This window comes from Alligator sinensis, unplaced genomic scaffold (assembly GCF_000455745.1).
Source record: "Alligator sinensis unplaced genomic scaffold, ASM45574v1 scaffold665_1, whole genome shotgun sequence".
In the NCBI taxonomy this organism is placed as follows: Eukaryota; Metazoa; Chordata; order Crocodylia; family Alligatoridae; genus Alligator; species Alligator sinensis.
The window spans coordinates 1,049,724-1,064,587 of record NW_005842034.1 but is presented as its reverse complement, the minus strand read 5'-3'; the positions used below and the strand labels follow the sequence as shown (position 1 = coordinate 1,064,587).

The following is a 14,864-nucleotide window of genomic DNA, read 5'->3' as shown; positions in this document are numbered from 1 at the left end:
AGTTTCCCCTCTTTAGGAGCAGGGCACCTCAGTGCTCTGCGACACAGTGCTATTGACTGGCGGCCTCCTGTGACTGTTTAGTAACAGTTGCAGAGATAATTAAAGGGAGTTAATGCAGCTGTATTGCTCCTACCTAGGAGTGTATAAAGCTTAGCAAATGAGAGTGCCTGAAAGAGCAGTACTTCCCTTCATCTCTTGGTGCAAGTTCAAAAAGTAGCTCAACAGGGTTGTATCCAGGCAAAACTCTATCCACTTTAGGCAAGGAAAAAGGAATACTGAAAAGAACAGATACTCTTTGTTTTGAAAGCAGTCCAAGACCAGTGATAATGACTAAGTTTATCTCAGGAAAAAAAGCCTCATTGTTTTTAATTTTTACCCAGTGTCAGAGTAAGAAATATAAATATTCAAAAAGCAAGAATGATCCAAATGGCTTTCTATCTTACATGAAGATGTTTCCCTTCCTAGACCAACTATTTTTGAGTTGGTCTAATAAAAGATATCAAATTTACCCAAAGAACCTTGTCTGCCTATGTCCTTAAACCAACATGGCTAAAACCTACACCCCTGTTTCCCTTCCTTTCTTATTTTACTTAGCAGAAATGGATTTTAAAATCTAGTGGGTTCACTTGGGGACCCCCAAGTTGAAATATTCCATCACCCTTAAAAAGAGTTAATCAATATATGCATCACTAAAGAGATGGACTCATGAGTTAAAATAAACAAACTGGACGTTAAGTCTATGGGGAACATCCTGTATCTTTACTAAACAAGACTCCCACTCAACTACACATTAGCCAAATAGCCTTTTTCAGTAAGACGTGAGCAACACCTTGGCTCCTGTTACCTTGGGGGTAAGGTTCTTTTGGTCCTCCTTAAAATCCTAATTCAGCAAAATATTTTATCATATGTCTAAGTTCTTAGCTGGAAAATGATAGACAGCTGAACTGGGTACTAAATTGTTCCTGCTGTCATCACTGTAACTCATATAGTAATTTTAGCAGGGATTTTCAAATTATGAGCTAATGAACTCTTAATTTGATATAAACTATTCAGGTCAATTTTGTACGTTTTTATGGCATCACAGAAAAATTTGAGCATGTTACCCCAATGTGTAACTGTGATAGTCTTCTGGGATTACAATTTTAAAATTATAGCTACAATTACTATAAACTATTTGCTGGAGGGAACAATTTAAGTGGGTCACATGTTCTTAAATTACTTGCTTAGATAGATTTCCCAGATTACCCAGTAACACTATTTCTCATCATATAAATTACTCAGTACTTAACTTATTTAGTAAAATATTTAATTAGTGATCTAATTACTAAGTAAAGGCATAGCTCAGTAAAAGAATGAATTTGTATTGAATGGCTAGATATTACTAAACAACATACTAGACGTTATTTGTAGAACAGATGCATTATTTTGTTCCTGTTAATCATTTCAATACAGGATTTGTCCCTATTGGGGAGACTGTGGGTTGCATTAGGAATGTCAAACGGATCAGCCCTTGCGAGCTAAACTAATTATAGGCCAACCCTGTGGGCTGGAGCAACCTATAGACCGGTCCCGCAAGCTGGATCCAGCACACATCCCAGACCAGTCTGGTGCAGGCATTATGTGCAGTACTCATGTAGTACCAGCCCCACACAGGTGCCATATGCAGTGTTCATCCAGGTCTGGCTTGGTGCAGAAGCCATGTGCAGCATGCATCCCATACTGGCCCAGGGTGCGCCTCTCATGCACAGCGCGTCCCAGTCTGACCATGCCTGGGCATTGCATGTAGCACAGAGCTGATCCAGTGTGCATTACATGTGGCATGTGGGTCAGCTTCAGGGTCCATGTCCAGATGATACAGCTTCATGGACTGGATTTGGCTCATGAGCCATATCTTTGACATCCCTGGATTAGACTATAGAAGACCAAACTGCAAAAGGGCTTTGGCTCAACCTCCAATAGAAGTGGTAAAATCCCACTTGAGAGATTGGTAGTTGAACCTGGATTAAACCTGGTCAACAGGATTAAACAAGGAAACCCATAGTAGAACAAATTGATTAGTTAGAGAAGAAAGTTTGACAATTTGAGAAAGGAAATGAGTATAGTAAACCAGAAATCCTGAGCCAACACTCATGGCATGATTAATCATCAATATGAGTTTGTGTTGTAGGAAAATCCATGCTATCATCACCCAGAGATGTAGCTGGTAGGGTAGAACCATGAGTCTTAATGTAAAAAGTCAAAGCTGAGTTCAGAAGAGCACTCTATATGTAAGCAGAGACTAATAATAATTAAATGCTTCTTCTGTAGTTCTGTATGGTACCTTAAGTTGTGTTAATTAATTATTTTCCCCACAGACAACTCAACTCAGAGATTTCATATTTGTGCGTAATCAAGCAATAGACATGATTACAAAAGCCTTTGCCTTGCTGGACATGGAATTTCAAAAGCTCGACATGTAAGTTCTGCACAGTGGTCTCTGTTTCCACTTTTCTTGTAAATAATGGCAAGCTTTGCTATAAATAAACTGTTTCCTCTCCACAAGGAACCTCCACATGGTTGTCGATAGTGCCATAATTGATATTCAGAAACTAGCATGTGGTATAAGTTTTAGACCCTTTATTCAAGATTTGGTTAAAGTAGAATCATAGAAAATTAGGATTGGAAGGGACCTCAGGAGATCATCTAGTCCAAACCCCTCTCAAAGCAAGACCATCACCAACTTTATCATCCAAGTACATAGCATATATGTTGAAATGCAGAAGCTGGAATTTTAGGCAACTGTACCCATACGTGGAAATATTGAAAAGTAACTTCTGTGCCTTGTTCTGGTTCTCATGGGTGAGATTACCCCCCTCTAACAAAAAGGACAACATATAAAGAGATGCCCTTAGGAAGTAAATCTGGGATTCCTCTGCTCATTATTCCATTGTTGAACTGAAATTTCTCCTCTGTGGGATATGCTGCAAGACCCACAAAGACACTCCATACATATGGAGGATTCCAGGGATCTATGGAGACTTCCCAGGGGTTCCTAGGTATCTCTAGTTTTCCAGCCAAGAGAGGAGACCAGAACCATCTGTATGGAAAATGTGTGCCTTGATAGCTATGCTAGCTCATGGGGAAATCCTGTGCTTCAGCCCTCGAAGCACACCACAACTGGAACTTTGCCACTAACTTGACTTGTACCTACATAGTGTTCTTCATGTAGAGAAGAGGAGAAAAAATACCATGAAAGCAATTATCCATTCTTCATTTTTCCTAAGAAATAAGATATTTATCTGAGGGGGGAGGCTAATCCTGTGTATAAATATAGGCTAGTTCAAGGGAAATTGTCCTTGCATGAAGATCTTTGTTAATTGCTTGGTTTTCTTTTCACTGTTGTGCAGGGATTATTCCTTCAGAACGTTCTGATTTCTTTTTAGAGCCAATTCGTGTGTTCAGTGAAGTCTGCAATAATGTCAAGTTGTTCAGGTTCATAGTGTTCATAATAATCTAATGCTGGGTCTGTTACAGACTTCTTTGAAATGCTCTGTCCATCTGTTTTTCTGTTCTTCCTCAGTTATGAACATTTTTCCATCTTTGGTTTTAATTGGCCCATTTTCTTTTAAATTTCCATTCAGGATTTTGTCACTGTGTAAATGGCGTTGAGGTTTCCTACCTGTAGTAGTATCTACCATGTATCTTTCCTTGCATTGTTTTACACTGCATTTTCTCCTTTCTTGCACTTCTCCTTTGCTTTTTCCAATAATTCATTGGCCCTAGCATTTCAGTGCTGCTCTTTCATCAGTAGGCACCTCATTGCTTGCTTTATCCATTTCTTACTTCATCTGTGTTGGTATCCAACTGTAGATTGAATCACGTAATTTCTGAAAACTGCTATTTTTTCTTCAGTTCCAGTCTCTGTCTCACCTTTCTCTGCCTCTGATAGAACCTCTGCTGTGTTCTTCTATCCATACTGGAATTTCTGTCAGTCCTTTTTGTTTTCAGGTTTATACTGTTGATTTTCTTTGCCAACTGCTGTGTGAAGTCAATTTTCTGCAGTTTTATTTTTCCATTTGGAAATGCAAAGACAGTAGTTGTTAATGATCTCTGCTTCTCAGTGTGTCTGGTAACTTGGACAGACAATTTGAGTATCAAGTTGATGTGGACACAATCAATCCGACTTTTATTTTGCCATTAGATGAGACTTGTGTTTTTTTGTGCATGTCTTTGCAAAAAAATAGAGTTAAAAATTAGGATGGACACCAAGAACAATTCAATAGGTCCCTTATTATTGTGGTTGGATTTCAAATCCATAGTTATCTCATGATCTGTGTTTGAAAACTTGATTTGATGTTTCAGCATGTGCTTCCCTGTTACTCTTTCCATTCCTTGGTTGTCACACCCTACTTTTGCATTAAAGTCACCCAACACAAGGAGTAAGTCATGTTTTTGTGTTCTGCCAGTCATACTTCAGAGGCAAACACACTGGAAGAATCTGGTACATATGATATATTGGTTGACAGGTTCTGAGTTGATGTGTGACTATTCTGCAGAATCTGTCATCATGAATGCTATTCCCTCTGAGTGCTTGTTGTCACTGCAACCAGAGTAGATGATATGTTTATTCCCTTGCCTCATGAACTTCTTATATATACCTCTATTAATCTGCTTTCCCTGGTGCCCAGGATTTCAACATCATGGTTGCTTCATGATCTGTGTTTGAAACCTAGTTTTCATGTTCCGGTAACCAACTTTGAGATGAGCCACTGCTCACCTGAAGAGGGTTAAAACAGAATATTTTTAGGTCTGTAAAGAGGAACTTAGTCTGGTAAGAAGGCTTTCTTGTGGGAGAAGTGGATGATGGTGAGTTTGGGAAGCTGCAGTTCAGGTACAGCCCCAAGAAAGAAAGCTTTGGTGAACCTATCCCCATGACCTAGGAAGAAGCCTGGTGGGGTGATCTTCCCAGTGAAGCTCAGGGACCATAGTGAAACCAGCAGAGTGCTTCAGGCAGAGAAGGAACTGAGGAACTGTCAGAGCTTAAAATGGGCAGCTCTGAAACAAGGGTCTAATGGAAACCCTAAGAAAGGAAAGGGTTGAAGTCAAAAGAACTACTTATTTCATGAGAACTTAACAAGTTATTTCATAACAGGGGAAGTTTGGTTAAGACTCCTTGCTGTATAAGAGTTGATTGGGAAACTGAGAAGCAGTGAATGCATTCTTATGCCATGTCACAATGAGTGGCAAAGCTCCACACACAGCAGGATGGAAACGCATGCTGCAGTCTGTCACAGGTTGGTGGCACAGCAGCTGCATTTATCTGGAATCCCTGGAGGCACTATATTGAAAACTGCCCAGATTAATTCATATACTATTTTTATTGGAATGTGCTGATTTGTTTAAAGGGAAATAATATGTGGAAATCATTTGTTTTATAGCTTCCAAACTGAGCTGAAAGTCTGTGTTTGGGAGCTGGCATTCCCAGGAATTCTTGACTACATTTAAGACTTCTAGATGAGCTAATGAGGACCCTAGGCTCCCCAGATACTTGGTAGCCCACAAGGCAAGTTGCCATGGAGCCAGAGACACTGGATACCTTGGTAGCTGCAGACTGAAATGGAAAGGATTCTTGTCTGTTTCTCTGCTGCCCACCATTGAGTAGCAACAGGGAAACTGAACAAATTCTTCTTGACTTGACAGGAATCTGCTTTATGGCTGTTATTTGGAGATAGAGAACAATGACACTGACAGAAATTATGTTCATTTCAGTCTGCAGTTTGCCGAGGTCCATAGCAAACCAGTCAGTAGACTTTTAGTGACCCCAGGGAGCTAGTTCTGTTTCAGAAACAAGCAAAATGGGGGTTGCAGAACAGGAATGTGCGATATCAGTTCAATAAAAAACTGAATTTGGCCATTTACTCCTGATTTGGGGATAAACATTTTTCAAAATGCAGAACTTTGTGAAAATAAAATTCATAAACCCATCTGTAATTGGGTTCATATACAAGGGTGCTTCTAGGAACCTTGCTAAGGCACTGCACAGCACAGTCCAAGACTTCTCAGTCTAGATCTAACTTTTTAAAAGGTAACAGAATATCTGAGCTCTCTTTTTGCCATTTAGTATGTAGAAAAGCCTGAAGGTTCTTCCCTTGAACTATCCCTGCCTCCAAAAAATATACCCTGTTATTTAATTAGCTATATCAATTCTCTTTTCTGTTTACTGGAGGACTGGAATACCAAGTGGGATTATGAGATTGTAAGAAGTTAGATTGAATCATGAGCTGTTTAGAGACAAAGACATTACAGCTCCATTTGTCTACAGTGCAAAATCCATCTTCCATCATGCATTTGGCAGAAAAAAGTTCAAGTGCCCTGTCAATGGAGACAGCTCCTGTCTCAGTTCTGTGATCCATTACCAGGGACAAAACAAAACTAGATATTTTTTGTTTCCAATATAAAAGAAGAGGCAGAAAAATCCTCCTCAACTTCTTTATAATAAAAAAAATTCTGATGAGTAGATTTATTATTTTCCTTTGAATTGATATGTAAAGGAACCCTATTTAGTCTACAAAACAAGTTGATTTTGAAGGAAATTGGGCCAGATATATTCAAACTATGACTATTAACTAGAGATTTAAACCAGTGCAATGAATTCTTAAACTGAATATCAAGCAAAATTTAGTTTCAGTGGGCTAACTTTTTTTAAAGCCCACTGAAGTAAATAAATATCTTTCCATTGTGAATGGGATTTGTATGAGGCCCAATTAAATTAATTACCATGACATTATTGCACAAGCTAAGACCTTACCCTAAAGTGTCTTACTGTTGGTTCTAGTGTTGCAGTTTCACCAGTGGTAGCTGTTGGCACTGGATTTATGACTCAGTCTTGGTACTTTGTTCCAGGTGGACCCTCAGACCAATTATGACTTCTTCTATTTGATAATAGGCAAATTTTATTGATAAACAGTGATAGAAAATAAAAGTAATACAAGAAAAGCAAACAAAATGATTACAGAATACGGTACCAATTATTTTCCAGGCCCAGGGACTTCACAAAGAGAGCAATGCATGTGGCCAGTATATGAGCACCACCTTGTGGTTCTTTGCTTGAATGTCAGATGTCAGCAGCCTGGAGGTCAAGGGCTGATGCACACCCCCGCTCCCCTCCCCCGATGGGTTGGGTGAGCTGGGCTGGTGGCCTCAGGATTCCCCCCTGCCTCTGGATCCTCCTGTTAATCTGAAATCCCTCCTTTTGTATTCTTTCTCCTCTGATGTCTCTTCATTTCTGGGTATCATTGATTGGTTTCCCTGTGGTCATCATGTTGTCTATGTTCTGTTCTGTTAGCATATCCCTTTGTTTCTCAAACACATCATGTGCATATATCTTAATTTGGTCATTAATGGTGTTTTAATTTGCATGCCCTGCTTACTAATTTGGTCTGTCCATCAAAACCAGAAATCCCAGGGGCTTTGCAGCTGGTCACTGTGACCTAATGGCAATGCTGTAGAGTCCCTTATCTTTGTTACGGAACACTGTGGTACGTGTTTTCAATTTCCCCAGCCTGTTTGTCTGCTAGCTTCTGACACAAAGGTTGAGAACATGAAACTCTGTCACAAACAGACTTTTAGAAACCAGTTAACTCTTGTTGTTCCCCTGTACCATTGTTCTAGTGCAATATCTACTTTACCTACAAGCCAATTCCTGAAAGCAAATCTCTAAATAACATTTTCTAGCCATCCGTAGCCATGTTGAAAATGTTAATGTAGAAAAATGTGCCATGGATCTCCATTCTTTTGTAGGAAAGCAAATGATCTATTCTATGATTTAAAAACATTATCTTTCAAAGTGGAATTGTAAGAAAAAAATTAAAATTGCATGCAAAGACCAGTCTGAAAAAAGAAGGCTAATTGAAGTATTTTGTTCCAATTCAGAGTATATTATAAATAAATATTAAAATAAAAATGCTCCATCCTGCTTTTATTTTCTCCAAATGAAGTGTTGTCGATATATTTTCACAACACATTTTGTTCTCAATTTATTGGCATTTTTAAATGCCACTGGAAAAATTCTGAACAGATTTAATTTTAGGTCACATATATAGCTTTGAAGATGTTTGAGAAAGAGAAAGTAGTATAACATACAAATAATTTTGCTTTTATTACAACATATATATATATGTATGTGTATACATATTTTAACTGTGACACCTGTAAGATGGCTTCTGCAATTCTTGCTTATGTCCTAATTGCTTCAGTAGAGATGGGCCTTTAGCCCTGAATGGAGTTCCATGGATGTTCATGAGACCCACCTGCATGTTTTAGGCCTTAGATTCTGGTCCTGCACATGCTAACCTTTGCTACATTAAGCATCCATTTGAAGTTAATGAGGCTGTTAATGGTAGTGAAGTTAAACTGTAAGCGTGAACATTTGAAGGATGACAGCCTAAGTCTACATGAGATTGTTACCATGGAATGTGGTAAAAATGCCTAAATTCACATTCTTGTAACTTGGCCTCTTGGAAACTCCATTGTATTCACCTTAATTCCCTTCCTTTTTTATCCCAAGAGAAAGAAATCATTTATATCATGCTTTAAGATGATGGTTTGTGATCAGCTGGGGTTCACTCAGAGAAACCAGACTGCAACCACTTGGAATCTTCATTGTAACATGAAAAGCTGGCTCCTCCTTGGAGTATTCTGGGTGCTCAGCCCTCCTTAGCAATTTCTTCTGGAACCATTCTGCAGTCTTCACACACACTTTTTCCTGTAAGGTAAAGCAAGCAAGGGAAGGAAATTAATGATATTTGGAGAAGAAATCTGGCACATTTCCACCTGGAAATTGGATGGCCAAGTTGAACAATTCCATGTATATTTAGAATACATATGCGTTTTAAGTAGTGTGGTGTTTTATTTTTACATTTGGATTTCACCTATTATACTCTAACTTAATGTCTTCTATTTTGACCTAAGCATGTTCTTCCCTCTGGGTTTTTTTATTTTATAGTGTGAAAGCTGAATTGGTTCAGGCCACAATTACTTTCCAAAAAGAAAAGGAGGCTTACAACAAACAATTCAGAAATCAACAGCAGGTAGGCTTCTTTACTTAGAAAATACATGATGAACTACCGCAGATAGTCTTTGCATATTCATAGTGTGGCAGGGCACTGTGTGCCTGCCACTTTAAGACCTAAGCCAAGCAGCCAGCAGGTGCCTGATTGCGGCAGGCCTTTTAGATTCAGGGCTGCCTATATAAGCAGGGCATTTTGCTGCTGACAGGCCAGGCAGCAACATTCCCTGGTTACAAGGTTTCATGGAACATCCTGGAGGTAAGGGAGGTGCTATAGGGGATGGTTTAGGAGGCTCCTGGTCCTGGGTATGACCTAAAACTGCACCCTGCCAGGAGTGGGTGGCGTGGTAGGGCTCCCAGTGGCACGGGAGCCCCCAGGAAATGCCAGGCCAGTTACCACCCCGGTGAAAGGGGGGTTGGGGTGCCTTAACCCCAGCTCCCACAACCAGGTGGGTCACCTGCTGGTAGGGTCCTGAAGGAAGACCTCAAGAGTGAGAGTGGGGCTAGAGGCTCATAGGCCTGACTGAGAGTACCCTCAACTGGTCTGGGCTGGGGCCAGGACCAGAGTGGTCAAAAGGATCAGGGGCCCATGGTGAGGGATGCCCAGAGCTTGGAGGGCCTGGGGTTCCCGACTGGCCTTGGAGGCGAGTCCAGGGCCTGTGTGGCCAAAGGTCCTGGGAGGGGACCATGCCCGAGAGGAGAAATAGTTTCAGGGAGTAAGTCAGCCCTGAATGAGGGTGGGGTAGGCCGCCTAAATGGAGGGATTGTGGAGGGGTCCTGATAGGAGGATTCTGGGGCCCAGTGTGGAGCTGGTGATGTTGATAACAGCTGGATGCCATCTGCGAGGCATGGGCTGCGGTGTAGGGGAGGTACAGAGTCACAGATAGAGCCCCCTGGCATCGAGGCAGGAAAATGGGCAGCCTCCCATCTAATTAATATTGTTAATTCATTAACAACAAGGCATAGCAGGTGAGAAGGCTGATGACTGGCCCAGAAACAAGTGGGCGGGGCATAGGAAAAATAGGCCCAGAGATGGCCCCCTGTCACACATAGGTAGAAATTACTGCTCCAATGCAAGTATGGGGACACCCACTAAAACATCTCTGCAGGCTAGGCTTGACCCTGGAATCTCCCTCTAAAGCAAGGGCATCAAAGATATGCCCTGTGGGGCCAGGAATGGGTGGAGAAGGGGCAGGACCAGCCACTGAATTCCAGTGTGCTGACCCCTGCTGTGGATGCATGTTGGCAATGGAATTCTGAGCAATAGTTGTGTTAACCCCCTCACCTCTTTAATGCTGTTTGCTCCTGCTAAAAGTGAGTCAGGATCCAGCCCACAAGGCTCCGCTTAGTCTGGATTCAGCTCATGAAGAGGCCCATGAGCTAGATCTTGCCTGGAGGTCAAGGGGGACCATGGGAATGTGCCAACCCTGCCCTAAAGCATTGACTGTAGAGCATTAATTCTGGGGAAATCCAGCATGATATCCAATTTGCAGTGCCCTTCTTTGGCTGCCGCTCCCCCTTGCTTCACACTTCACATGCTCCCTTCTTATGCTGCCTGATTTGTGCCTGAGTGTTCATATACCTGAAACGTCTGTCTTGCATTACCTCAGTTTTTGAAGTAATGTTAACATATTTTAAAGCACCTGCTATAAATGGAGGGTCACATGAAGGAATTTTATCTGGACAATAGCTAGCTGAATGTGATCTCTGTCTCAAAAAAAAATTTTAAAAAAGGAAGCTGCTCTTGTGGGATAAAGAAAGGAATGTAGTAGAATGAATTATTCTAGTAAGGATTTAAGTAAAAAGGTTGTGTTTCCCCTAATCTGTATTCCTATCTATAGAAATTATGGCTAGCAATGAATTGGAGCTTCCAAGAACAGAGATAAGGGGTAAGTTTACAAACCATCTTTGGCTTACATGCACCAGGAGCAAGGGTACAGCTCCTGTAGAAGACTTGGAGCAAACTGGAGACACTCCTAAGATTACAGTGGACAACAGAGGAGGGAGTAGACATCTCTCCTAAGCAGCTTCCCCTAGAGAAGCTCCTGCACAACCCTAGAAGTAACCTAAAGCTGCCCCTCCACAGCAGAAACATTGCTGACCACCCTTGCCAGAATATAACCCCTAGAATAGCTGCTCGGCAGATACACTTGTTTAACCCTTGTATTTGTTTTAGTTGCCATGGCTTCTGGACAGCTAGACTGCACTCTCATCTCATGCCCAAAAGAGTGAATCTATCCCCTGTTGGGAGAGTAGGATATATTATTCTTTTGTCCAGTGCCCATTCCACTGTGACTGGGCAGCAAAGGCATGTGACCCATATGGTTGACATCCTACACCATCTCCAAACCACAAGGTTTGAGTCTGGAAAACCATTCCCATCTTTCATCTTGTCATTTCTCATTCTCTCCCTTTCCACATCTTATTCTTTATTTGTAGCAATGCCCGCTATCTGTTGGGCATTTTCCAAACACTCTATGCAAGACACAAGATAACAATGTAGTACCCCTCAAACAGTAAACTGTGGGAAAGTGTTAGATCTACACAGGCACTGTGATATGTCACTACATAACTTAGCCAGCTGTTACGTCCCCTGGCTACCAAATTCCAAGACAGCCTGCTGTTCTTCTGAAAGATTAATGGTCTGGTTTTTTTTTTCCTTTAACATTTTACTCTGCTTCTGCTGGTATGTAAGATTTGTATCTCTCTCTGGTGGGCAGAAGCATCTTCATATATTTCATGATTAAGGGCATATTTAATTTGACTAGCTTACTACTGGATGTTTCCACCTACTGTTTAAAGCTTTGGTGCCTGGTCTTGAACTTTGTAATACAGTATGGATTACAGGTCTTATGCAGAAGCACTAAATAAAATAGGAAATACCCCAGTGAACAACAAAACAGTTTCTAAATTAGCATATAATTCATTATCTTTGAAAATAATAATAACCTCTTCTCTCCCTCCTTTCCTGAGTATCAACAATTAAGTTTGTCTCTAGATTTAGTAGCAGGCTCAGCTGTTTGGAGTCTTTTTCCAGATCTCAAATACTATTCTCTCCCCCTTGTTCATAATTCCAGATTATAAGTGAGCCATAGTATATTATTTTCAGTACCCCTTCTCGAACACGTGGAAAGGCTTAATCAAGCCTCTTCTCATTCAGCTTTTTCCAGAATGGCGGTAAAGGCAATAACAAATTAATTTGTCATATGGCAATCCAAGCACAGATCTATACAAGAGTATCTTCCATGTCTGTGATGATGTAATTGTGCTCAGAATCGCTTGCCTCTAGCCCAGTACAACAAGTTCTTTCATATTGCTTCATCCAGCATGGAGTTGCCTTAAAATTTCAGGGATGCAGGAACTTGACAAACAAGGTAACTCAAAAAAACCAGGTGTTTGCTGCATATTCAGCTCATTCTTCCCTCTTGCAATGTGTGTCAAGGCAATGTTGTCCTTTCAGCTCATGAGATCTGAATAGCTGCTTGCTGTTCAGAAGGCTGAACTAACCATCTGATTTATAGCACTGGCCTCCCCTGCAAATCTTGGGAGAATACATTCTTATGTGGCCTCTCATTCCACACAGACTTAACTGATCTGTACCATCCCTCTGCCTGCTCCCCATTTGGCTGTGACTGAGACTTGTTTGGTAAGCAACACCCAGACTCACTTGCAATAAACCTGGCTTAGCCTTTGTCACTGAACTGAGCCTGTGGTCATTCTCTCTATAACACTGAAGTCTTCACAAGAAGCAGCAGCACAGCCACCACTCTGACACAGTGCTCATACACAGACAGCTAAGCTCCTGACTCTCCTGGCTCTCTGAGACAAGTACCTGCATGAAAGGCAGTTTCATGAAGCTAAATCTAAGCAAAAAAAAGGGAAACCTAGAAGCCCTAGAGACTCCTGTTGCTTCATTCCCCATTGAAGAAGTTTGACACAGACTGGTTGCATACCAACTTAACAAAGGTCATCCTCCTGGTATCCTCCCTGCTGCTGGACACTCTGATAGAAAATGAGCCCTACTCTCTCTAACCCTAACCCTAGGGCAAGGAGACTTTCACCACCAGGGAGCCCCACTATCTTTATCATAGTCCTATGTAGCCTAAGTGTCCTCAGCCCAAGCTTTTGCCCAAACAGCCTTGCTGTCCTTAACCATAACCTTAGGCAGTGGATCACTCTTGCTTTTAGGCGGTAACTTAATCTGGAATGCCATATACTAACAGAGGCAGATTAAGATTTATTGGGGACCTAGGCAAACACAAAATTGGGGGCTCCCTGTAGAGGTGCACTAATATACCTGTCACATATCAGATCAGCACTGATAAAATGAAAACTAACATTATTAGCTATCAGCTTTTTTTGGCCAGTGTAAACCAATTATTGTCATCAATAAATGCTGCATGCATGCATCCAGGAATGCATCTGGGCAGCTTGGAGAGCAGCATCCTGCCAGTAAGAAGCAAGCCAGGAAGGGGAACCCACTGCCACCAGGGCCTAGACACTCTCTGAGCTGATCCCAGCCTAGAGAGCAGTAGCAGTGGTGGGTGAATTCCCCTTCCCTGCTAACTTCCCCAGGACAGCACCAGGAGCTGTAGGTAAGTTGCGAGCTGCTGGAGGGGTAGGGTGGAGGATCTGGAGTATGGGATAGACGGGCCTGATACAGAGCTGTGGAGAGGTGGGCAGAGTGGCAGGCCCAATGCAGGTCAGTGGGACAGGTAGCAATGGTGTAAGAGACCCAATGCAAGGGGAGGGGGGGAGATGGGCTGCCTACTCCCCCCACACCAGCCTGCATCAGGCCTGTGGTGCTGCTCCGCTACTCTGACTCCTACTCAGTGTCCCACTCCCAGCAGCTCCCAGATCATCTGGAGCTCCCACCTCTGTCCTGCAGGAGCAAACAAGGACAAGAAAACCACCTCCTGCCCCCACTCTCTGTGCTGGGCTCAACCCACAGAGCCACCACAGTTTGGCAGCAGCAACAGTGGTGGACAGGTTCTTCTTTCTTGCTTACTCTCACAGAACAGTGCTAGCAGGCACAGATGAGCTACAACCGCCGGGAGGCAGAGAAGGAGTTCCAGGAGTGGGGGGGCACACAAGGAAACTCAAGGGGCAGGGCAGAACCCCCAAGGGTGGGGGTTGAGGGGAAACCCCAGGTGTGGAGGGGGTGAGGGTAGCCTGGGAGGCTGGGAAGTGCCCAGAATTAGAGGGGAGGGGGAATTGGGTCCTCCCCTGGCTGCCCCCACTGTCATTGTGAGGGAAGATAAAGCAACTGGGAACGGTGTCTCCTGGGATGCTGAAGGACTGCTTCCAGTTGGTTTTGGGCCTGTGAAGCAATCACATGTGACTGCAGCACAAGCTACCCAAAAATAGGTAGAGGTAATCTTCGATGGAAAAGGATTATCTCTAAACCACCCAGAGGCCTTAGCATGCATTTTCCTGTCCTAATGTGTGAACGCTCCTGATTTAAGGGTCAATAACACTTATTTAATGTGTAGTAGCACCTTCACTGGGAACCCAGTGACTTTTAATACTATATTTACTCACATATCACACGCACACATCCTTTCCCCAAAAATCAGATCCTCCAAATTAGGGTATTTGCATTAAACTGATTTTTCTTCACTGGAATAGAATCAAGGAAAGCAGGGTGACATTGCTACAGGATGGCTGCCAAGGTTCCTCTGCCAGCCTTGGGGAGAGATAAAACAGAGTTGTTTACCCTTTAGGGCCAGAGCTACAATATTAACCCTGTCACAGCCACAGTGGCTGCAGTCAGGATCCCCTGTAGTTGTAAGGAAGGAGGTATGGAAAATCTTGAGGA

At 42.3% G+C, this 14,864-nt stretch overlaps 1 pseudogene; it reads left to right on the top strand.

Moving 5' to 3' along the window:
- Positions 1 to 14,864, top strand: part of LOC106722130 — a 61,094-nt pseudogene that overhangs the window by 30,743 nt on the left and 15,487 nt on the right.